The following is a 24,501-nucleotide window of genomic DNA, read 5'->3' on the forward strand; positions in this document are numbered from 1 at the left end:
AATATGTGCATTGACTTATGAAGGTAAGTTTGAAAGGATAGGTTTGAATCTGTTGGAGTTTAGAACAATGAGAGATGACTGGATTGAAAGATATGAAGTATCCTGAGGGTAAATGAGGAGAGCATTTTGCATCTTAGTGGGAGGCAGTGGATCATGGCGATGTGACTGGACTAGTAAATTTGAACAAAAAAGAGGTTGCTGGAAAAGCTCAGCAGGTCTGGCAGCATCCGTGAAGAAAAAAGTCAGAGTTAATGTTTCAGATTTGGTGACCCTTTCTTGAGCCCTGAGGAAGGGTCACCGGACCTGAAACATTAACTGACTTTTTTCTTCACAAATGCTGCCAGACCTACTAAGCTTTTGTAGAAACTTACGTTTATGTTTCTGATTCACAGCATCAGCAATTCTTTCGGTTTTTATTTAGTAATTTTGAACTCCACGCTAATGCTACAGAGACATGGGTTTGAATGAGAGTAAAATTTGAATTTAATGAAAATATGGAATATAAAAGGCTAGCCGAGCGCTGATCATGTGACCACTGTCAATTTTTCCCATACGTACCATTTTCGCTAATGTCCTTGAGGGATGGAAACTACCATCCCTGGTCTGGTCTATATCAGACTCCAGACCCACAACAATGTGGTTGACTCTTAACTGCCCTCTGGGCAATAAATACTGGGCCAGCCAGTGACACCATCATCACAAAACCCCTAAAGTGTGGAGGAAGGTATTTGACCCAACAAGTCCACACTGCTCCTCTAAAGAGCACCCCACTCAGGCCCAGGCCCCTGCCCTGTGGCTAATCCACCTAACCTACTGATCCGGAGGCACTATGGGCAATTTAGCATTGTCAATCCATCTGGCATGAACTTATTTGAACTGTGGGAGGAAACCAGAGCATATGGAAGAATCTCACTTAGACACAGGGACCATGAGCAAACTCCACCCAGACAATATCACAAGGCTGGAATCGAACCCGGGTCCCTGGCGCTGTGAGGCAGCAGGGCTAACCACTGAGCCACTGTGCTGCCCCTTAACTGAATGAACTGAAAGAATTTTAAGAAAAACATTAAGAACTAGGGAATCACTGTTCAACAACCAGAGATAATCCAATGAAAAGAGAAATCAGGTGTTTTTTTTGTGTTAGGCAAGGGTACAAGGTTTACGGAAGAGAAGTAGCAGGTAAATGGAGTTGTACAGATCAAATGTTGTTGAATTAAATGTTGAAAAAGGCATGAGGAGGCAAATGACTACACCTGTTCTGATATTCTACATTCTGGAAAAGCTATATCTGAAGGCAAAATATCACTTTGCAACAGAACATACTAAACTGCCTCTCTCGTGTGTGATATTTCAAACATTTTCACTTAATTAGGAATTTTCCTCACTATTGTACGACATATTTGCTCCAGTATCCAGGGTACACTGACAGAAGAAACCGATTTTCCTTTGTGTTGTAATGAATTGCTATGGAATAATAAAAAATGACCATGAAGCAGGTAGAATGACATGTTAAATAGAAAGATTTGTGCGTCTTATTATGCATGACTTAGCTAACTGAGGTAAATGGAATCTAAAATTTAACTTGGCATTGTAGTTCAGTAATCTTCAGTGATCTGCTTCTCACCCCTACTGAATTTTGAAAAAATCTACTTTTATTAATAATAACATTTATTAACCTAACAGCATGGTGCTTGCCACTTTTCAAATGTGCAAAGAGAATGTGGGAGAAATTTTGCAGGAGTTCTTCACAATATCGAAAATGCATAATACAGCCTTGTGGCTTCCGGGGTTTAGAAGAAAGGGAGGAGATCGTCTTGACACAAAAAGTTCATTGATGGCTTGACAGGTGAGGTAGTGAGAGACAGTTTGCTTTGGCTGGAGACTTTATTTTACGCATCATTTTCTCAGCATAAGCAGTCGGTTATATATGACTGAGATGCAAAATGGTTGGCCATTTAAAGCCCAGCAGCTGTACTGGCTACGTTGTGCTGACAGAGGAACAGTTGGGTGGCTCAGTGGTTAACACTGCTGCCTCACAGCACCAGGGACTTGGGTTCGATTCCAGCCTTGGGTGACTGCCTGTGTGGAGTTTGCGCACTCCGTAGTGTCCAGGGATGTCCAGACTATATGCATTAGCCATGGGAACCATGGAGTTAGGATGGGTGTGGGTCTGGATGGGATGGCATTTGGAGGGTTGGTGTGGACTCAATGGGCTGAATGGCCTGCTTCCACAGTGTGGGGATTGTATGAATAAATGCCCAGTACAAACTACGCCAAAGGCATGAAACTCAGGTGACCCCAGCTGTGGGGCATTGAGTATTCCTAGAGCAGAGGAATCTGGGTCTTCAGTGCTATTGAGCAGTGCACCATAGGAGGCCCTAATGACGGCATTGCAACTCCCTCAAGATGAGTGAATGGCAATGTCCCAGGCATCTTCACTTGACTGGGAATGCCATCTGCCACTTCTTACAGGGTCATCTGTGGAGCCACCTTCTGTCTGATCCTGGACATCTCTGGGAGTGAGTGACCAACACAGTTTTAGTGGCATTGCTGGCTTATGGAAGCTGAAGTGCTGTCCTGCTGCATTTTTAATGTGCCTGAAATTGAAGCACGGAGGGTCCAAATGGGTATCAAAGTTCTCTGCCTGAATGGTCCCAACAATGTGGCATCCTACTCCAGCCTGTGCAATGAACTGAGAAGAATGCTATCACACAAGACAACTTGACCTGTCACTGAGGAAAAGTACCATACCACACATGGTCTCCAGAAAGATTCTGCCCCATATGGGGGCCACTTGTGTGTGCCATGTGGGAGACAAGGCAAGCTCTAAACTGGATGGACAGATTATTAATGAAACATGAGTTGCTGGATGAGAAGTGATCAATGTTGCAGATTCTGCAAAGGTGAGCATATGAGAACAGTAAGCTGCTGAAAGTGAATAATGATGCAGTGAGTTTGTGCTGGGACTGAGAATGAGAGTCGCTATAGTGTAGCTTTATAATGGGTAATGGAAGATGTAATGAAAGGGAAGGTGCAGATCAGAGTACTGGGGAAGAACCAAAGAAATTCACAGGGGGATGAACATCAGGAGAAGTAGAAAGAAGAAAAAGATATATAAAGTTAGAATTGTAGACAGTACTAAAGAAGGGAACAGTTTTGTATTGGGCAAGAGTAAATAATAATATATTTGGTTGGTTCATAGCAATACAGTCCAAATCAGGCTTACAATGCATGTATCTGAATACATGGAGTGTGATAAATAAGAAGTGTGAGTTGTAGACAGTTGCCAGGTGGAAATGTGACATTGTGGCTATAACAGAAACCTGAATCAAAGATGGGCAGGATTGGGTATTAAATATTCCTGACTCTCCAATGTTAATGAAAATGTGAAAGGAAGGAAAAGAGGACAAGTGGCAGTGGTGATCAAAGAGAAGATGACACTGCTGGAGAGAGTTGATGCTTCAGAGTGGTCAAAGAAAGAATATATTAGCCCAGATATACGGAACATGAAAGGGGTCATTACATAGCTCAGTGCAGTCTACTGGCCACAAGCTAGTGAAAAAGATACAGAGAATAAAATGTGCAAGGCGATCGTACAAAGCCGGGAGAATTACAGAGTGGTGTAATAGGAGATGCTAATTATTTGAAGAAAGACTGGGATGATAGTCACATATGGGGCAGTGAGAATTCCTCAATTATGTTCAGGAGAATTTTTCACAACAGCATGCTTCCTGTCAAAAAAAAAGGCACGACTAGATCAGGTTTTAATGGATGAGGTGGGTCAAATAGATCATGGGAAAATTATTAGAAGCTATTGTTCAAGTTGTAAAATCAGAGCACTGAGGAATGATCAAGGTATTCAGGGAGAGTCAACATTCTTTTTGAAAGAGAAGACATGTTTAATTGTGTTATTTGAATTTCTTGTAGAAGTAATAGTTGCTGTGAACAAAGGGGAACAAGGCACAGATGGTTATGAGGAAAAAGGAGTCCATTTGGCCCATCATATCTGCAACGCCTTTCTAAATATGTTCTCTTGGTGCCAGTTTCCTATGTTTTCCTCATACCCTGCATTGTGTTCTATTTAGATAATCATCTGATGTTCTCTTCAGTGCCTCAATTGAATCCACCTCCACACACCTCCCAGGCCGTGCATTCTAGACTCGACTGACTTCTTGTTTGCTGCTTTTGCAAAACCCTTGAAATTTATGTTCTAGATTGTCTTACAAGTGAAAATAATTTCTCTCATCTACTCTGACTAGGCCTCCTCGTGATTTTAAAAGTTTCCATCAGATGTCCTCTTCACCTTCTCCTCTTCAAGGAAAACAGTTCCAACTTGGGAGCAATAAAGGAACAGAGGAACAAGAGTATGCCATTCAGCTCCTCAAACCTGTTCTGCCATTCAATAAGATCATGGCTGATCTGTGGCTGAACTCAATATGTCCACCTTGGGCCCATATCTTTGATACCCTTGCTTAATAAATTAGTGTCTAACTCTGTTAATATCCTGAAGAGGTCACTTAGATCACCCCTAAATTCTAGAGGATAAAGCCCTAATTTGTCTAATCTCTCCTCATAGCTAATTCCTGAAACCCAGGTATCATCCTTGTAAACCTGGGTTGAACTCCCTCCAGGGTAGGAAACATCCTTCCTTAGGTGTAGTGTGTAAAGCTGCTCTAAATGGGCGGCACAGTGGTTCGGTGGTTTGCACTACTGCCTCCCAGTGCCAGGGATCCAGGTTTGATTCCAGCACTGGGCAACTGTCTGTGTGGAGTTTGCACATTCTCTCCATGTCTATGTGGATTTCTCTCAGGTGCTCCGGTTTCCTCCCACAGTCTAAGGTTGTGCAGGGTAGGTGGATTGGCCGTGCTAAATTGTCCATCGTGCCCAGTTGTGTTTAGGTTAATTGTGTTAGCCAAATCCGGGGTGGGATAATAGGTCTGGGTGGGATGCTCTTCAGAGGGTCAGTGTAGACTTGTTGGGCTGAATGACCCGTTTCCACAATGTGGGGATTCCATGACAAGTGGGGGCCAACTGGAGTTTTGTTTAACTGCACCATCTCTATACTCCAGCCCTTTAGGGTTGAAGACCAGCATTCAACTTCCCCAATTCATCCTCAGAGCTGAAGTCTATCATACCTGCAACTAATGGCTGAACTGTATTTGGATTTGGCATTGTCAAGGTGTCATGTCAAACGTTGTTGCAGAAAATAAAACATCAAATTGTAAGGAGTGAACATCTTTCAAAGACTGGACTTTACATTTTCCACCTCTTTGTTTTTTTCTGTTCCTTTCCTTATGTTTCCACACCTCTTAATTCATTCACTGTTAACATTGCATTTCAACTTCACTACTGGAAGAAATCTCAAGATAAAAATGCTAAGAGACACAATGCTTCTCCTGTTGATGAATGAAGTCTCAGATTTCAATAGTTATTAATTTATATGACCCAAACTTGATGCCTCAATTTGACAGATTTATAAAAATAACTGCAATGCAATTCCTAATCATTTTCAGAAGGTATTTACCGATCATTTAGCACTCAGATCCCCACAAGTATCCTTAATTGACACAATTTCATAAGATTGATCTGTGAGTGTTAAAAAATTTTTTTTTCCTTCAGCTGGAACTTTAAATTTAAGCTTCAGTTTATCTAGGTCACATGGTTTTTCTCCCAGAACATTATTTTCGCTTTTGTTTTTTAGACTTATTTATAAATTGCTGCATCATTTCTGACCAACCACAAGTGCCATTTTTTTTGATGCACATTTATTACCATGCTGAGAGACACTTCGAAAAGGTACTTGCAAACGAATTAGGCCCAGTTTCCATGGCAACTCTTAGGACTCGGCGCTAAGCAATGGGTACCAGCTGCGGCCTTCAGCCACGTTGTGAAACAAGCTGCAAAAAGATGTCGCAAACTGTGCTGCAGGGTTAAATAGAAAGCGTTCAAGTGTTCATCTTGAGGTATACCTTCAAGCTGTTATATTGTCAGCTTTAAAACTTCTAGTGCACAATCTCTCACCACGCTATTGTGGTAAATGTGACAGCAAAGAGTTTAGTCCTTCCCCAATAAGTGACCAAGCTGACGCTGTGGACAGGGAAAATACCTCCATGTACTAGGTCGGCACAGTGCTGCTGCCCCACGGGGCCAGTGATCTGAGATCTATTCCACTCTCAGCCACTGTCTGTGTGGAGTTTTCACATTCTCCCAGTGGCTGCGTGGGCTTCATCTGGGTGCTCCGGTTTCCTCCCACTGTCCTAAGATGTGCAGGTTAGGTGAAGTGCCCATGCTGAATTACCCCATAGTGTCCAGGGATGTGCAATTCAGTGGGGCAGGAACAGGCAGGGGCAATCGGTTGACCAGAGCAGTCAGGTTTGTAGGGTAAGCACAAGCAAGTTTGGCTACTTAGGATTCTTGATGTACAATAGGGTGGAGAAAAAGTGTTGTTTGAGGGTAAGATTTCTGCAGAAATTAATAACAGTAGAGGTCTCTTTCTGGTCAAAATTGACTGCATCGGTCAACCCATTGTGTCTGCCTGCTCCTGCCCAACTGAACCCATCTCCTCTTACCTTGATTCTGTCTTTTCCCACCTACATTTGGGACATCACCAACGTCCTCCACCTCCTCCAAGATTTAAAATTCTCCAGCCCCAAAACCTCATCTTCACCACGGACCTCCAGTCTCTGTACATTTGTATCCCCCACAGAGATGGTCTAAAAGTCCTCCATTTCTTCCTGTCCTGCAGACCCACCCAGTCCTCCTCCACCGACACCCTTATTCACTTAATGGAACTTATCCTTACCCTCAGCAACTTTTCCTTTCATTCCTCCCATTTCCTACAAACTAAAATGACTTTGGGTGCCTGTATGGGTCCAAGTTATGCCTGCCTCTACATAGGATACATGGAACGTCCCACTTTTGCTGTTATACACGCACCATCCCTCACCTCTTCCTCCGCTACATTAATGGCTGTATCGGCACTGCCTTGTGCTCCCATGAGGAGCTTGAACAGTTTGTCAACTTTACTAACACCTTTCACCCCGACTTCAAATTCACCTGGACCATCTCCAATACCTCCCTCCCCTTCCTGGACCTCTATGTCTCATATCTGGCAACCATCCCAGCATTGTCATCTATTTCAAACCCACCAACTCCCACAGCTACCTGGACTACACCTCCTCCCACCCACCTTCCTGCAAGAATGCAATCCCTTACTCCCAATTGCTCCACCTCGGCTCCCAAGATGGTGTGTTCTGCTCCTGAGCATCCCAGATGTCCTCCTATTTCAAGGACCGCAACATTTCCCCCACCGCGTTGATCAAAAATCCCCTCAACCGTACCTCCTGCATTTCCCACTCTTCTGCCCTCAAACCCACTCCTCCCCCAACAGAAATAAAGACAGAATCCCCCTTGACCTCACATATCACCCCACCAACATCTGAATCCAGTGCATCATCCGCTGCCACTTCTGTCACCTGCAATCTGACCCCACAACCAAAGAGCTATTTCCCTCCCCACCTTTATCTGCCTTTCATAGGGACTGCTCACTCTGCAACTCCCTCATCCACTCCAGTCTCCCCAACAACTCCACCACACCTGGCACATTTCCCTGCAACTGCAGGAATTGCTACACGGGCATCTACACCTCCCCCCTCACCCCCAGTCCAGGCCCAAGACAAACTTTCAATATCCAACAGTGGTTCACCTGTATATCCTCCAAACTGGTCTACTGTCTCCATTGCTCCCAATGTGGCCTCCTCTACATCAATGAGACCAAAGCACAGACTTGGTGACCATTCGCAGAGCGCCTGCACTCTGTACACTATAAACAACAACACCTTCCAGTTGCTAACAAATTTAACACACCCTCCCACTCTCTGGGTGACATGTTAATCCACAACTTCCTCCAGTGTCACATTGATTCTATTTGCAAATGGAGGAACAACATCTCATATTCCATCTCGGAAGCCTATAGCCTGACAGCCTAAACATAGAATTCACAAGATGTAAAATCTCCCCACCTCCAGCCTCATCCTACATCCAACTCTCCCTCTCTTCCCTGCCTCCTTGATCTGCCACTACTTGTTCATCTTCTTCCTCACCTACCTGCTCCTCCCTTCATACTGACCAGTCCCCACTAACCCCTGCACCACCTATTGCCATCCCACCTGCTTTACCCCAGCCCCACCCTTCCTTCTCTATTTATTTCTGAGTTCCCTTCCCCCTCCCCAGTCCATGATGTAGGGTCCAAACATGAAATGTCGATTTTCCTGCTCCTTTGATGCTGCCTGGACTGCTGTGCTCCTCCAGCTCCACACTGTGTTGACTCTGACTCCAGCATTGGCAATTGTTACTGCCTCAGAGTTTACGGGACTAGATTAATTTAGGATATCTGGTTGGTGTGGAAGTTTTGGACTGAAGGATCTGTTTTCATGCTGTACATCATTATGACTCTATAACAGACACTAAGATAATTAGGCTTTAGTTACTTGTTTTTCGTCTTCCTCTGTTACTGAGTAAACTTGCTACATTGGCAGTTTGGCCATCCTCTGAGATTTTAATGATTCCTGGAAGAACACGGAGAATATAGCCGTTATTGCTGTAGCTGCTCCCTTTAGTATGCTGGAAAAGAACATATTGGCAGTTAGGCCCATTACTTTCCCCATTTAGGGCTGAAATTTTTCTTTATTCTGAGAGTGGTTGACCTGCAGAAGGTTGTGGATGTCCAGTCATGGAGTTTTTTCAAGAATGATCAGTTATTTGGTTATTTGGTGAGGCACTGGCCTTGAGGTATTAGCATATGGCTGTTAATGAATGACCCAGATCAAGTTCTAGTGCCTGGGTTTGAATCCTGCCATGGCAGATGGTGGAATTTGAATCCAATTTAAAAAAAAGTCTGAAATTGGCCATGGATCCATTGCTGATTGTTGGGGAAAAAAAAACATCTGGTTCACTCAGAGATAGCAAGAACTGAAGATGCTGGAGGCAGAGTCCACACAGCGTGGAGCTGGAGGAACACAGCAGGTCAGGCAGCATCAGAGGAGCAGAAGGGTTGACATTTCGGCTCAGGAAACTGTCATTCTTACCTGGTCTGGCCTACTTGTGACTACAGACCCAGTGCAATGTGGTTTAGTTTTAACTGCTCTCTGGGCAATTAAGGATGGGTAATAAGTGCTGCCTAGCCAGCGACATCCTCATCCTATGAATGAATAAAAAAACGCATTAAGAGGAATGGAAATAAAGCAAGAATGTGACATTTAAACAGATGATAAGCAGACTTAAATTGTTAAATGTTCTGCTCCTGCTCCTAGTTTCTACTCTATGCTGCCAGTAATTTGTTTCTAGTAATAGTTCTTCTTAAATTTTCTCCCCACAAGCACAAACCCCCCCAACTTTTTTCCCTTGATAATCTTGTATTTTTGGAATATTATTTGTGTCTTTTACCATGAAATTTAATTCAACAACTTTATGATTTCCTGCTGGTCGCTATTTCTGCAGTTTATTTCTCTAATGGGCTAATGTTTACTTTGGCATCTGTCTTCTTTTTTTGAAGAAGCTTTTACTATCCAATTTTTTTCTTTTACTTGCTAGTTTACAATCAAAAATTAATTATTTTCTCCTGTTTTCGTCATTTTTTTTGTAGCGCTATAAAACCTGACCATGCTCTGTTATGCCACATTTGATGTTTTTTTTCTGTCAATTTAATACACACTTTTATTTTCTTGACTAATGATTGTTTGTTAGAATCTTCTTTCCTCACTGGGATATATTTTTGCTGTGCATCATGAATTATTTTCTTAAATGTCTGTCATAGTTCCTCGATGATCTTTGATGCTAAACTCCTTTTCCATCCATTCTAGCTCTGCCCTCATTCTGGTGTAATTACCCTTATTTAATTTTAGCACATTTGTTTCCAACTCAAAGAAATGGACTGCTGTGTTTCAAGGAGGCACCTTGCCACCACCCTTTCAAGGGCAACTAGGGATGGGCAATAAATGATGGCCCATTCAGTGATGCCCACATCCCATGAAAGAATACAATTTTCTCACTCGCAAATTGACACAAAATGTTACTGCGTTGTGATCATTATTTCCTAGGCGATAATTTACTCGGAAATCATTTGATAACCATGCTTCACTACATATCAGCATTTTTACTCACAGAAAAGACTACCCATTACCTGCCACTTCAATGCACCACCAGTCCCCGGGCCAACAGATCTATCTCTGGCTTGCTACAGTGTTCCAGTGAAGACCAGCACAAGCTGGAGGAACAACATTTCATTTCCGTTTGCGGATCCTACAGCCCTCCAGACTTAATGTTGAGTTCAATAATTTTAGGGCCTAAACTCTCCAATGTCTCAGCCCCCCACCCCACACACCAGGCCTTGTTACCACACAGCCTGCCATTACACACCCTGTTGTTAGTCACTAACAGTCTCCATTAATAACTATTGACTCTCCCACCCTGAGCATTAGCAACTTCTTTGTCTGTCCAACTGTCTTTCTGTCTCTTTGGGCTCTATCCTATCATTTCCTCCCTACCCCACCCACCTCCCTATTTTCTACATATAATCTGACGTTTTCCCAGCCACTATCAGTTCCAAGGAAGGGTCACCGGACCTGAAACATTAACTGTTTTCTCTTTCACAGATGTTGCCAGACCTGCTGAGCTTTTCCAGCAACTTTGTTTTTGTTCCTTATTTTTCCTCATGGCTAGCTCTGTTAACTTGATTTTCTCAATTCACATGAACAGTAATGTCACGATTGAACTCGATTCTAATTTTGGAAATTGTTTATTAAATAATCAAGGACTGTTCTAAGAGATACAATAGTAACCAGTTTAAGATTGAACATAGAACAAGGAAAATCTCAGCACAGGAATAGACCCTTCGGCCCTCCAAGCCTGCGCCGATCAAGATCCTCTGTCTAAACCTGTCATCTATTTTCTAAGGGTCTGCATCCCTTTGCTCCCTGCCCATCCATGTACCTGTCCAGATACATCTTAAAAGATACTGTCATGTCTGCATCTCCCACCGCCGCTGGCAACGTGTTCCAGGCACCCACCACCCTCCATGTAAAAAACTTTCCATGCATATCTCCCCTAAACTTTCCTCCTCTCACTTTGAACTCATGACCCCTAGTAATTAAGTCCCCTACTCTGGGAAAAAGCTTCTTGCTATCCACCCTGTCTCTCCCCTTCATGATTTTGTAGACCTCAGTCAGGTCCCCCTCAATCTCCGTCTTCCTTATGAAAATAATCCTAATCTACTTAACTTTTCTTCATAGCTAGCGCCCTCCATACCAGGCAACATCCTGGTGAACCTCCTCTGCACCCTCTCCAAAGCATCCACATCCTTTTGGTAATGTGGCGACCAGAACTGTACACAGTACTCCAAATGTGGCTGAACCAAAGTCCTATACAACTGCAACATGACCTGCCAGCTCTTGTACTCAATACCCCCCCCAATGAAGGAAAGCATGCCATATGCCTCCTTGACCACTCTATTGACCTGCGTTGCCACCTTCAGGGATCAATGGACCTGAACACCCAGATCTGTCTGTTCATCAATTTTCCCTAGGACTTTTCCATTTACTGCATAGTTCGCTCTTGAATTAGATATTCCAAAATGCATCACCTAGCATTTGCTCGGATTGAACTCCATCTGCCATTTATCTGCCCAACTCTCCAGTCTATCTATATTCTGCTGTATTCTCTGACAGTCCCCTTCACTATCTGCCACTCCACCAATCTTCGTGTCATCTGCAAACTTGCTGATCAGACCACCTACACCTTCCTCCAAATCATTTAGGTATATCACAAACAACAGTGGTCCCAGCACAGATCCCTGTGGAACACCACTGGTCACAGGTCTCCAATTTGAGAAACCCCCTTCCCCTACTACTCTCTGTCTCCTGTTGCCTAGCCAGTTTTCTATCCAGCTAGCAAGCACACCCTGGACCCATGCGACTTCAATTTCTCCATCAACCTGCCATGCAGAGACTTATCAAATGCCGTACTGAAGTCCATGTATATGACATCTACAGTCTTTCCCTCATCAATCAACTTTGTCACGTCCTCAAAGAATTCTATTAAGTTGGTAAGACATGACCTTCCCTGCACAAAACCATGCTGTCGAGCGCTGATAAGCCCATTTTCTTCAAAATGGGAATAGATTCTATCCCTCAGTATCTCCTCCAGCAGCTTCCCTACCACTGACGTCAGGCTCACCGGTCGATAATTACTTGGATTATCCCTGCTACCCTTCTTAAACAAGGGGACAACATTAGTAATTCTCCAGTCATCCAGGACCTCACCCATGTTTAAGGATGCTGCAAAGATATCTGTTCAGGCCCTGACTATTTCCTCTCTCGCTTCCATAGATCGCATCCGGACCTGGGGACTTGTCCACCTTAATGCCTTTTAAGATACCCAACACTTCATCCCTCCTTATGCCAACTTGATTATCAATAGATCTTGCAGTGTGTTGCATTTACATGTGCTAGAATCTCCATATACTGATACATAGGGCACAATTTTATGTGGGAGAAAAGGAATTCATACACACACAATCATGGAGACCATCAATCTCTAATGCTATCCCATGGCAATAAATTGAACAGAATTTGCTACATCTCCATGCAAATGATGGTCCAACTTTCAAGCATCCACTTCTCATGCTTTCTATGTTCAATCAGTTAATGAAAACTGTTCCTGTTGCTATCATGTAATGAGCTACCATGTTACACAAGACAAGTGCCTCCTCTGTTTTGACCTAGTTTATCAGATACCACTGTTAATTATACCAATATTAGACTAAGCATCGGGAAGGAGAATGATCCAAACCAGAAAGTAGCCTTGATATCTGAAAATATGGGAAGAATGGTTTCATTCTGACTCTAGTAGGTTTCTGACAGCATTTATTTACACCTCGTGTTGTTCTCAGTAAGTACGTCTTGCTTCAACCTGCACTATCCTTTCTTTCCACAGCCTGTGCACATGCCTGCTGGTTTCACTGCTACATCACGATACACAGCACTGTGTCATACTCATTATTCTACAACAGGAAAGGGTTTTTCAAAATAGTGACAGCTTCTCTACCAGAGGAAAGCCATAGTAGTCAGTTCTCTGGCACTGAGCCTGACACTGTGGCAAAGAAGGGAAGGGGGCAGAATAGAAAAGTACTCGTGGTAGGGGACTCGATAGTTAGGGGAATCGACAGGAGATTTTGTGGGCAAGATCGGGATTCCCGGAAGGTATGTTGCCTCCCTGGTGCCAGGGTCCGGGACATCTCCGATCGGGTGTATAAAGTTCTAAAAGGGGAGGGCAAACAGCCAGAAATCGTGTTACATATTGGCACAAATGATATAGCCAGAAATAGGTTTGAGGATATAAAAAGTGATTTCAGGGAGTTAGGATGGAAGCTGCAGAGCAGGACGAACAGAGTAGTGTTCTCTGGTTTACTACCGGTGCCACGAGATAGCGAGGTGAGGAACAGGGAGCGGGCGCAGCTGAACACGTGGCTACGCAGCTGGTGTAGGAGGGAGGGCTTCAGATATGTTGATAATTGGGATGCCTTCTGGGGAAGGTGGGACCTGTACAAGAAGGACGGGTTGCATCTGAACTGGAAGGGGACCAATGTCCTGGGTGGAAGGTTTGCTCGAGTAGTTCGAGAGGGTTTAAGCTAGTATGGCAGGGGGGTGGGAACCTGAGCTGTATACCAGAGGTGAGCGTTGATGCAGGTGAGGCAGTAGCAAGAGGTAGACCAGCTAGTGGGAAGGATTTTCCTGGGAAGGAACCAAGGGATCGGTTAAAGTGTGTTTGCTTTAATGCAAGGAGTATCAGGAATAAAAGTGATGAACTTAGAGCATGGATCAGTACCTGGTGCTATGATGTTGTGGCCATAACAGAGACATGGGTTTCTCATGGGCAGGAATGGTTGCTGGATGTTCCAGGGTTTAGAGCATTTAAAAAGAATAGGGAGGGGGGAGAAAGAGGAGGGGGTGTAGCACTACTAATCAGAGAGGGTATCACAGCTACAGAAGCTTCCATTGTCGAGGAAGATCTGCCTACTGAGTCAGTGTGGGTGGAAATTAGGAACAGCAAGGGAGTAGTCACCTCGTTAGGGGTTTACTACAGGCCCCCCAATAGCAGCAGGGAGATTGAAGAAAGCATAGGTCGACAGATTTTGGAAAAGTGTGCACGCAGTAGGGTTGTTGTAATGGGTGACTTTAACTTTCCTAATATTGATTGGAACCTCCTTCGAGCAGAAGATTTGAATGGAGCTGTTTTTGTAAGGTGTGTTCAGGAGGGTTTCCTAACGCAGTACGTTGACAGGCCGATGAGGGGAGAGGCCATTCTAGACTTGGTGCTCGGAAACGAGCCGGGGCAGGTATCAGATCTTGTGGTGGGAGAGCATTTTGGTGATAGTGACCATAACTGCCTCACATTCTACATAGCTATGGAGAAGGAGAGGATTAGGCAGAATGGGAGGATATTTAATTGGGGAAGAGGAAACTATGATGCGATTAGACATGAGTTAGGAAGCATGGACTGGGAGCAGTTGTTCCATGGTAAGGGAACTATAGACATGTGGAGACGGTTTAAGGAACAGTTGTTGGGAGTGATGAGTAAATATGTCCCTCTGAGACAGGCAAGAAGGGGTAAGATTAAGGAACCTTGGATGACGAGAGCGGTGGAGCTTCTAGTGAAAAGGAAGAAGGTAGCTTACATAAGGTGGAGGAAGCTAGGGTCAAGTTCAGCTAGAGAGGATTACATGCAGGCAAGGAAGGAGCTCAAAAATGGTCTGAGGAGAGCCAGGAGGGGGCACGAGAAAGGCTTGGCAGAAGGAATCCGGGAAAACACAAAGGCATTTTACACTTACGTGAGGAATAAGAGAATGGTCAAAGAAAGAGTAGGGCCGATCAGGGATAGCATAGGGAACTTGTGTGTGGAGCCTGAGGAGGTAGGGGAAGCCCGAAATGAGTTTTTTGCTTCTGTCTTTACGAAAGAAACGAACTTTGTAGTGAATGAAACCTTTGAAGAGCAGGTGTGCATGCTGGAATGGATAGAGATAGACGAAGCTGATGTGCTGAAAATTTTGTCAAACATTAAGATTGACAAGTCGCCAGGCCCGGATCAGATTTGTCCTCGGCTGCTTTGGGAAGCGAGAAATGCAATTGCTTCGCCACTTGCGAAGATCTTTGCATCCTCGCTCTCCACTGGAGTCGTACCTGAGGACTGGAGAGAGGCAAATGTAATTCCTCTCTTCAAGAAAGGAAATAGGGAAATCCCCGGCAATTATAGACCGGTAAGTCTCACGTCTGTCGTCTGCAAGGTGTTAGAAAGGATTCTGAGGGATAAGATTTATGACCATCTGGAAGAGCATGGCTTGATCAAATACAGTCAACACGGCTTTGTGAGGGGTAGGTCATGCCTTACAAACCTTATCGAGTTTTTTGAGGATGTGACTAGAAAGGTTGATGAGGGTCGAGCTGTGGATGTGGTGTATATGGACTTCAGTAAGGCATTTGATAAGGTTCCCCATGGTAGGCTCATTCAGAAGGTCAGGAGGAATGGGATACAGGGGAACTTAGCTGCTTGGATACAGAATTGGCTGGCCAACAGAAGACAGCGAGTGGTAGTAGAAGGAAAATATTCTGCCTGGAAGTCAGTGGTGAGTGGAGTTCCACAGGGCTCTGTCCTTGGGCCTCTACTGTTTGTAATTTTTATTAATGACTTGGACGAGGGAATTGAAGGATGGGTCAGCAAGTTTGCAGACGACACAAAGGTCGGAGGTGTCGTTGACAGTGTAGAGGGCTGTTGTAGGCTGCAGCGGGACATTGACAGGATGCAGAGATGGGCTGAGAGGTGGCAGATGGAGTTCAACCTGGATAAATGCGAGGTGATGCATTTTGGAAGGTCGAATTTGAAAGCTGAGTACAGGATTAAGGATAGGATTCTTGGCAGCGTGGAGGAACAGAGGGATCTTGGTGTGCAGATACATAGATCCCTTAAAATGGCCACCCAAGTGGACAGGGTTGTTAAGAAAGCATATGGTGTATTGGCTTTCATTAACAGGGGGATTGAGTTTAAGAGTCGTGAGATCTTGTTGCAGCTCTATAAAACTTTGGTTAGACCGCACTTGGAATACTGCGTCCAGTTCTGGGCGCCCTATTATAGGAAAGATGTGGATGCTTTGGAGAGGGTTCAGAGGAGGTTTACCAGGATGCTGCCTGGACTGGAGGGCTTATCTTATGAAGAGAGGTTGACTGAGCTCGGTCTCTTTTCATTGGAGAAAAGGAGGAGGAGAGGGGACCTAATTGAGGTATACAAGATAATGAGAGGCATAGATAGAGTTGATAGCCAGAGACTATTTCCCAGGGCAGAAATGGCTAGCACGAGGGGTCATAGTTTTCAGCTGGTTGGTGGAAAGTATAGAGGGGATGTCAGAGGCAGGTTCTTTACACAGAGAGTTGTGAGAGCATGGAATGCGTTGCCAGCAGCAGTTGTGGAAGCAAGGTCATTGGGGTCATTTAAGAGACTGCTGGACATGTATATGGTCACAGAAATTTGAGGGTGCATACATGAGGATCAATGGTCGGCACAACATTGTGGGCTGAAGGGCCTGTTCTGTGCTGTACTGTTCTATGTTCTATGTTCTATTCTCCTTCCAGCTCCCTCTTATGATGAGACAGAGGGAAAAAAAATTAAAGCAAATCCGACACTGCAGATTTTACTCTCTGTGAGCTGTCCTCTCTCCCACTTATGCCCAAAAAATCTGAAGGTTGAGAATCAGCTTGTTCTGTCACACAAAAACCCTTAGCGAGAACCATGCACTTGAAGAACAGGCAACAATTGTGCATTCGAAGGATTATTTTGCCTAGAGCCTGCAAAACATAGATAGCATTGTTTTGTGAAGAACTATAGCTGACAATCATCAGAACAAAATTCCAGGAGCGTCTAACTCTAGATTTGCTTTCTGTTTGCACACAGCAGCAAAATTCTGATTGGTGAACAAGAAAAGCAAGACAAAAATGCAGAAGGAAATGGATTTAGTGTTGAACATGCTGTACATCAGATATCAGTGATGATTCGCCATTAGGGTTCAGAGAGCACTGAGAGCCCTGGGTACACCCATGAAGACCAAAGTCCATCTCAACCCCAGGAGGTTCCGTCAACATGATCAAATTATGCTTGCTTCACCTTCATATATTCCATGAACTAGAGGCATGGGGAACCTGGAGTGCAGCATATGTTACAGAGCTACTGAACGTAAGAAAAGAGATGCTGCTGTAAGTCTCAAAGGACTGTAGTATGATTAGAAAATGTAATTGTTTTTTATTGAAAAGTGAGTGCAACTCACACATAACTGCAAGAACACAGGAAAACAGGAGCAGGAGAAGGCTATTCAGCCCCTCCAGGCTGATGATAGATCATGGCTGACTATCTCCCTCAATGCTGTTTTTCCTCCCTTTTCCCATGACCAGTAGTATATGGAAATTAAAAGTATCATAGTATCTAAAATGTCTATATTCTGTAGAAATCTCTAGATTTCCGCATTTAACATAATGAAAGAATAAGTTTCCATGGGTCTCTGGAATAGAGAATTTTAAAGAGTCAATGCAATCTGAGTGAAGAAATTCTTCCTCATCTCTGTCTTCAATTCCCTCCACCACATGGTGAGACTATGCCCACTGATTCTTGAGTCTCCTGGTCAGAGGAAATAGCCAATCTACACCAGGATCCCTGGCTCTTTCAGAATGTTGTACCTCACAATGAGATCACCTCTCATTCTTAACGCCAGGGAATCCCCAATCTCTTATCATAAGGCAGCGCCTCAAACCCAGAAATCAGTCTGGTGAATCTTCGCTGCACTGTTGACTTGATGACCTTCCTACGCCAGATATGGTCTCACCAATGTTTTTGACACATTGACATTTGCAACGCAGAAGGATGCCACACAGCCCCTTGTATCCATGCCAAAACACAGATCTGATGATATTAATCCCTCTTTCCAGCTTGAGGGCCATAGCCATGAAGGCTTTGGCAACAAAACTAAACATTAGCACCACTGGCATTTGAATACAGGATTGCCTCACTTACTAGTGAAGCAGTTTGACCAAATGAGCTGCAGTGCCAACTGACTGAGTGACCATGAAGTAAGATTCTTTATTCCCACTGCCAGAATGAGAACCTGGAAAAGATAGCCCCTGAGAATGGGCAACCGTAAAGGGTAATTATGGATAAGCAACAAATGCTGTCTTTGGTGGTATAGTCACATTACATGGAAGGGAAAAATTGCAAAATAGCATACACATGGCAGAATGTAACTGAGTGAGTGAATGATCACTGCATTATTGAAGGGAACAACATTTTTAAAACAAAAGTTTGGCAGCAATGAGGAGGTAATGAAATTTAAAACATTACTACTCTGAACAAGGGTTGCTGCACTGTGCAATCCACACATTTGTTCAGTACTGTGCCAATTTAACATCGACCCTTTCAGGGTTTTCTTCACTGAAAATTAATCTTCATTATTATCAGAAATCCCCAGTGTGGTAAAGGATCGGTTCCAAAAGACCATATGGCAGAGGAGCAGAATTCGGCCATTTGGTTCATTGAGTCTGCTCCATCATTCAACCCTGGCTGATATGTTTCTCAAGCCCATTCTCCTACCTTCTCCTCGTAACCTTTCATCCCCTTACTAACCTAGACCCTATCTATCTCTGTCTTAAATGCCCTCGATGACATGGCCTCCACTGCTTTCTGTGGCAATGAATTCCACAGAATCATCACCTTCTGGCTGAAGAAATTCCTCCTCATTTCAGTTCTAAATGGTCTGATGCTTTTGGCTTTGGGTCCTAGTCTCTCCCACTGGTAGAAACATCTTCACATCCACTCTATCCAGGTATCTCAGTATTCTATCAGTTTCAGCAAGATGCCTCCATACCCTTCTAAACTTCCTTTGTAAACCATGCCTCCCGCGCTCTACATCTTCCTCCCTGCCTGAGAGGTACTTACTTATCTAGGACACACAGGAGCTTTTCCTTGAATAAGCTCCACATTTCTAATGTGCCCATCCCCTGCAGTTTCCTTCCCCATCCTATGCTCCCTAAATCTTGCCTAATCTCATTGTAATTGCCCTTCCCCCAGCTATAACTCTTGCCCAGTGGTATACACCTATCCCTTTCCATCACTAAAGTAAACATAACAGAATTGTGATCACTATCACCCACTTCCAAATCTAACACCTGGCCGGGCTCATTACCCTGTACCAAATCTAATGTGGCTTCGCCCCTTGGTGGTCTATCTACATACTGTGTCAGGAAGCCCTCCTGCACACACTGGACAAAAACTGACCCAACTATAGTACTCGAACTGTAGTGTTCCCAGTCAATATTTGGAAAGTTGAAGTCCCCCATGACAACTACCTTGTCTCTCTCACTCCTATCGAGAATCATCTTTGCTATCCTTTCCTCTACATATCTGGGACTGTTCGAAGGCCTATAGAAAACTCCCAACAGGGTGACCTCTCCTTTCCTGTTTCTAACCTCAGCCCATACTACCTCAGTTGACGAGTCCCCAAACATCCTTTCTGGAACTGTAATACTGTCCTTGACCAACAATGCCACACCTCCACCCCTTTTACCATCTTCTCTGTTCTTACTGAAACATCGAAATCCCGGAACCTGCAACAACCATTCCTGTCCCTGCTCTATCCATGTCTCCGAAATGGCCACAACATCGAAGTCCAGGGACCAACCCATGCTGCAAGTTCACCCACCTTATTCCGGACGCTCCTGGCATTGAAGTAGACACACTTCAAACCAACTTCTTGCTTGCCGGTGCCATCTTGTGTCCCTGAAACTTTATTATGGACCTCCCTACTCTCAACCTTTTTTTAAACTAGAACTACAATTTTGGTTCCCATCCCCCTGCTGAATTAGTTTAAACCCACCCGAATTGCCTTAGTGAATTTCCCTCCCCAGGGTATCGGTACCCCTCTGGTTCAGGTGAAGACCATCTTGCTTGTAGAGGTTCCCCCTCCCCCAGAAAGAGCCCCAATTATCCAAGAATCCGAAACCCTCCCTCCTGCACCATCCCTCTAGCCACGTGTTCAACTCCTCTCTCTCCCTGTTCCTCGCCTCACTAGCACGTGGCACGGGCAACAAACCAGAGACAACAACTCTGTTCGTCCTAGCTCTCGGCTTCCATCCTAGCTCCCTGAATTTCTGCCTCAAATCCCCGTCTCTCTTCCCATCTATGTCGTTGGTGGCTATGTGGACCATGACTTGGGGCTGCTCTCCCTCTCCCTTAAGGATCCCAAAAACACGATCCGAGACATCACAAACCCTGGCACCTGGGAGGCAACACACCAACCGTGTGTCTCTCTTGTCCCCACAGAACCTCCTACCTGTCCCCCTAACTATGGATTCCCTAATGACTACTGCTCTGCTCCTCTTTCCCCTTCCCTTCTGAGCAGCAGGGACAGACTCTGTGCCAGAGACTCTGTGCCAGACACCTGTGCCCCACTGCTTTCCCCTGGTAAGTCCCCCCCCCCAACAGTATCCAAAACGGTATACTTATTGTTGAGGGGAATGGCCACAGGGGATCCCTGCACTGCCTGCAGGTTCCCTTTCTGGCCCCTGACTGTAACCCATCTGCCTTTTTCTTGTACCTGAGGAGTGACTACCTCCCTGTAACTCCTCTCAATGACCCCCTCTGCCTCCCAAATGATTCGAAGTTCATCCAGCTCCAGCTCCAGTTCCCTAACGCGGTTTTCGAGGAGCTGGAATTGGGTGCACTTCCCGCAGATGTAGTCAGCAGGGACACTAGCGGTGACCCTTACCTCCCACATTCTGCAGGAGGAACATTCAACCGCCCTGACCTCCGTTCCCATTATTCTAAATTCCCAAAGAGACTATTGAAAAATAAGGAAAAAAATAAACTAGTTACCTTACCAATCTGGCGTACAGAACCTTTTTTATTGGTTAGAGGAGGAGGATGGGTGGGAGACACTACCCGAGTAATGTTTTGGGCAACGCAACCACACAAATATATTACCTCACTTACTCCGCTCCTCCTGCTGCTGAAACCAAAATGGAGGGCCCCGACGCTCGCGGTAACATTTTAAATCAGTGGCTCACCTTCCCGGCAGCTACCTGTTCGAAGCTTCCGCTCCCCCTGCTGCTGAAACCAATATGGAGGGCCCTGACGCTCGTGGTAACTTTTTAAATCAGTGGGTTCTCAATGAGGGGACGACTGCCTAGCAAAAACATTTCGATCGGCTCCTGGCCTGATGATTATGGCTTTGGTGTGGCCTGAAGAAACACTGGGCCCACAAAAGAATTGCATTTAAATTTCTCCATGCCTCTCTCTCTCGTGGAGATATCAGAAAGTCTCAAATAACAGCTACAAGAATGGAAGTTGCTGGAAAAGCGCAGCTTGTCTGGCAGCATCTGCGAAGAGAAATCAGAGTTAAAGTTTTGGGTCCGGTGACGCTTCCTCAAAATTCTCTTCACAGATGCTGCCAAACCTGCTGAACTTTTCCAGGAACTCATGCTTCTGTTTCCAATAACAGCAGACTGGCTTTCATTCATCTTTCACTCTATTTCCCCTGTTGAAGAAGAAATAAAATGCCATCAGAGATGTTGAAAAGAGGAATTTTCAATGAGTGAGTGAAAAACTGTAACATCCGTGTTCCAATGAACTTGTGTCAACATCAAAAGGATCAGAAGGCTAGCACAATGAGCCTGGTGATCCACTGGCGCTATGGAACTGTCTAAGAATTAAGATCGAGCCTTTCTTAGAACCTCTACAGTGTGGAAACAGGCCATTTGTTTCATCATATCCACACTGACCATCTGAAGAACATCCAACCCAGACCCACCACCCTACCCTATCATTGTAACACTGCATTTCCCATGGCTCACCCACAAAGCCTACACATCCGTGGACATTATGGGCAACTTCACATAGCCAAGGAACCTAACCAGCACATCTTTTGATTGTGAGAGGAAACCGCAGGACCCAGCGGAAACCCACGCAGGGAGGATGTGCAAACTCCGCACAGACAGTTGCCCAAGGGTGGAATCAAACCTGGGTCCTTGGCAGCAGCGCGAACTACTGAGCCACTCAGGAGAGATGTTGGAGAGCACTTCTAAACTCAAAGAGTAGAGGGAGTTTGGAACTCTCTTCCTCACATGGCAATTGATGCTAATTCAATTGTTCAATTTAAATCTGAGGTAGGCAAGTTTTTATTAAGGAACAGTATCAAGGAATATGAGTCCAAGGCAGGGATATGGAGTTAGGCCATAGATCTTCCATGATCTTATTGAATGGAGGAGCAGGCTCAAGAATCCTGCTCAAATTGCAGAAGATAAAATGTCTGCTATGTCAAGTAAGAAATCCGACTTGACCATTGTCACCATCAGCTGGGAGCATAACGGTGGGGTCAGGACAATGTGACTGTGGAATATATCAACGATATTCTTCCCCTCAAAGTTAGGTCAGAGTGAGGGGTCGAGGTTAACTGCCTATCTTGAGAAAGAACCCAGGGTTCAAGACCCCCTGAGGTTCATTAGCAAGGAGAATAAATGACCTCTTGCCCTCAGCGCTATATTCTGGATAGAGTTTAGCTTCCCCAACACCCATATTCATTCAGAGCATGAGGGCATAGCAGGCTAGACCTACATTTATTGCCCATCACTAATTGCCCCGAAGACAGTTACGAGTCAACAGCATTACTGTGGGCCTGGAATCAGATGTAGGCCAGACCAGGTTACAGTGACAGATTTCCTTCTCTGAAGAACATTGGTGAGCTAGCTAGGTTTTGCCCAACATTCGCTCCATGGTCATCAGTAGACTCTGAGTATCAGTTGTTTACTGAATTCAAGTTCCACCAACTGCGGTGGCAGGATTCAAACCTGGGTCCGCAGATCATTTTATCTCCCTGGGCCTAGCCCTGGCCTGGAGTTTCAGTCAGCCTTTACCTGGAGCATGCTCCACCAATCACTCTTGCTGCCGCCGATGCTGCTACCAATCATGGGAAAGAGATCCTCTGTTACTGCCACCTGTCGTGGGCAAGAGCTGCCTCTGTTGCCATGGCTGCTGTATTCTCAGGAGGCCAGGTTCACTCTTGCCCTGGCAAAGATGACAAGAAAGGCTTTTAAAGAGAAAGGAAGTGAAACGGCAAAGAAAAGAGCAAAATGAGAAAGGAAAGTACTTGGGGAGGGGCTTCTAACTGGCATGCTGTTTTTGATATGGAGCCCTGAGTTATGAGCCCACCTTGCCAACTTCCCTGGCCCAAAGCTGACCACTAAAGCAACTTGCTGAATGTAAATTGGTCACACTGCAACCATACCCTGCATCAGAGATGGCACTGTGGCAGATCAGTTCTCTAACCCCCTTAGTCTAACATAACATGCCATCTTCTCAAAATGTTACAAACCTTTTGCCATTTGCCTTACAATTATAACACAACAAGTAAGAAGAAGACCAGAATATATGAATTGATAATAGTGACTAAATTAAATCTTTGCTCTGATTCAATTCAATCCATCCTGTGCCCTACCTGTACAGTGTCATCCTTCCATGGCCGACAATGAGGAAATACACGACAGGAGCAAGATTCTATCTTGATCATATGCTCAAGGGTATGAAGTAATGATATGAAAATATTCATACTTGCGTTACAATGTCAAGAGGCAAAATCTTTCAGGAAGCAAGAAAGAGTAATTGAAGGGAAAAGTTACCCAGAAGTAATTGCATCCTAAATCCAACAAGGAGTAGTTAATTAAACCAAGCCATTACAAGTCATTGAAATGAAACAAGGTCACAAAATGAATAGGTAAATGAGCCTTAGTTTCTCATTTACTCCATAGTTATTTTTGACTCAAAGCAGCAAGCATGAATTAACTCCAGCAGCACTGTTATTTATAGAGTTCTATTTCTAAGCAAGTTCAGCTAGTGCACTCACTTCAATCGAGAATGCCAGTTCCCTCAAGCAACCCAGCGGAAGGTAGACATTCTCTGATTTTTCTCAATCCTTTTCTCTCTCAGATTCTCACCTTTATCCTCCTACGCAGACAGTTCCACACAAACAGCAAAACAGAAGACACTAGACTGACAGCATTTACAGCCTGAGAACCAGAGCTAACATCAGCTGCGTCATTCCCATTCATATTATAGCTTCATTTCTTCCACCTTGTCTTTTTTTTGTAATTCATTCATGGATGTGGACATTGCTGATTATTCCAGCATCTGTTACCCATCAGTTGAGAGTCAACCATGTGGCTGTGGGACTGGAGTCACATGTAGGGCAGGCCAGGTAAAGATGACAGATATCCTTCCCCAGTGGGCATTTTTGAACCTGATAGGCTTGTCCGCAGCAATCAGTAATAGTTTCATTAAAATCTTAACCCCAACGTTTATTTTTAAAATTCAGTCTTTACCAACTGCTATGGTGGGATTTAAACTCAGATCCCTGGGTATCTGAAC

General features: G+C 44.6%; 1 long non-coding RNA gene across 1 annotated transcript in view; it reads right to left on the reverse strand.

Annotated features, from left to right (window-relative positions):
• LOC132206979 (uncharacterized) overlaps positions 1–23,600 on the reverse strand; it is a 145,541-nt gene extending 121,941 nt beyond the window's left edge. The window contains exons 1-2 of the long non-coding RNA XR_009443262.1: positions 23,576–23,600; positions 22,995–23,145 (exon numbers count right to left, since the gene is read on the reverse strand). This is a non-coding gene — a long non-coding RNA (uncharacterized LOC132206979). The remainder of the gene's footprint in view (positions 1–22,994; positions 23,146–23,575) is intronic.
• Positions 23,601–24,501: the final 901 nt, after the last annotated feature.

Source organism: Stegostoma tigrinum, chromosome 2, assembly GCF_030684315.1.
Source record: "Stegostoma tigrinum isolate sSteTig4 chromosome 2, sSteTig4.hap1, whole genome shotgun sequence".
Taxonomy (NCBI): Eukaryota; Metazoa; Chordata; class Chondrichthyes; order Orectolobiformes; family Stegostomatidae; genus Stegostoma; species Stegostoma tigrinum.